Raw genomic sequence first — 1,618 nt, 5'->3', positions numbered from 1 at the left:
TTCTGGGGAAGGTAAGTGTGTATGTGTTGATTTTAAAACCCAAAAAATTTTTCGCGAAACCCCCCCCCCCCCCGCCTCCCCCTGCGCAGCGCCAGTATATGTGTGGGTTGTTGGAACAGCTGCGGTCCCTCCCTCTGCTGCTGTATATGAAGTGGGTCAATAGTCGACGAGCAGAGGAAAGTGATCTGATACAGTGTCGGGGTTAGGAGGAAAGACACCTCTGCTCAGCGTGTGTGACAGGAGAACCGCGGTCTGTTGGAGACTTCAGGTATTTTAACGGTCCAGATTGATCTGCTGATGTAAACAAAAGTATACGTTACGAAATGCGATCATCTTCTCCTTTCAGTTGACTTACGATACAGTGCGAAACCGGGGCCTGTTTAGTTGAACACAACGTGGATATACTCCCAGGAATTGAAGAAAGTCCCAAACAAGAACCTCCTCAACACCTCAGTCTTTTTTTTTTTTTTTTAATAACCCTTGCTTCTAAACCTTTGCTTCCACCTAGTGGAAAATTATATAATTGTAATAAATGCTAGTTTTTTCCGAAAACTATTTAACTTAGATTTAAGTTACTTAAAGGAAATCGGGTCAAATTTACTTTTTTTTTTCAGTCCCTGGACTACGTGCACCACCCCTCTTTGCTCTTCTACCTCCTCTTCATCATGTTACCCCCCTCTCCCCCAGGGATGGATCGACTCCTGTTCCCCTGGCTCCCTCTTCCCTTTGATCTTTTCCTCCTGCTCCTCCGTCTTTGTTGACTTTCATCCTCTTCACCTACTACTACAGAGCGTCTCAGTACGTGTCAGTGTCAGTGTGTTGTTAATCGTACATGCTGAGCTCTCCTGTTGCCGGGGGTTTCCAGTGGTCATTCATCTCTTTTGTGGTCACAATGGACACGTGTGTGTGTGTGTGGGACAACACGTCCGCTGCCCAGTGCCTTTGTTCCTTTTTCATTTGCATAAGTGTGTGTTTGCGTAAATTCACACTGTGATGTGCATGCAAATGTTTCACCTCAGCAGATCGCCGGCCAGATTAGCTGCCAGTGTCTTGCACCTGCCTGTTGCTATGGAAACTGGGGATCCTCTGTGCGTCACCTGTGCCCATGTTTGGTCTGGCTTCCTGCTCCGTTCTATCAGCCTCTCGCTTTTGTCCTGATTCACTGTGTATGTCTCTCTGTCTCTCTACTTGACAACACTGTAACTGAAACGTAAACACACACATGTACATCTGTTTATACAAGCCTGACCGACTGATATGCAACTTCACAGCTTTCATTCTACCACAATTACCATCCGCCACCAGAGGGTGCACTTTCCTACATTTGAGTGTGATATTAAGCAAAAAAAAAACTGCTGATGCTGCTCGTTTCTCCCGTCGGGTAGAAATCATTAGAACGGTCGCTCCTGACGGACACACACCAGTGGGTTGTGCCTTTTTTTTTTTTTTTACCAATTGTATTTCGATGCTATCGGGTACGAGGATGATGCAGCTAATACAGGAGAGTGTTTGTTCTTGGCACACTGCACAGAAAAACTCCACAAGGACTTCAGCCAAGATTGCTAGATAAAGTCTTGGACAGCAGAGCTCCGGTTATCAGAAAGCAGAAACCAGGAGG

The 1,618-nt window shown here is 46.0% G+C and overlaps 1 protein-coding gene across 1 annotated transcript in view; it reads right to left on the bottom strand.

Moving 5' to 3' along the window:
• Nucleotides 1-79: 79 nt before the first annotated feature.
• The window catches only part of ankef1a (ankyrin repeat and EF-hand domain containing 1a), a 15,781-nt gene continuing 14,242 nt past the window's right edge, over nucleotides 80-1,618 (bottom strand). Inside the window, 1 exon segment of the mRNA XM_025053611.1 lies at nucleotides 80-1,203. The gene's annotated coding sequence lies outside the window, so the exon portion shown is untranslated.

The sequence above is a fragment of the Cynoglossus semilaevis genome, unplaced genomic scaffold, assembly GCF_000523025.1.
Source record: "Cynoglossus semilaevis isolate Cse_v1.0 unplaced genomic scaffold, Cse_v1.0 scaffold419, whole genome shotgun sequence".
Classification (NCBI taxonomy): domain Eukaryota; kingdom Metazoa; phylum Chordata; class Actinopteri; order Pleuronectiformes; family Cynoglossidae; genus Cynoglossus; species Cynoglossus semilaevis.
Note: the sequence above shows the minus strand (reverse complement) of the source record. Positions and strands in the feature narration are given on the sequence as shown.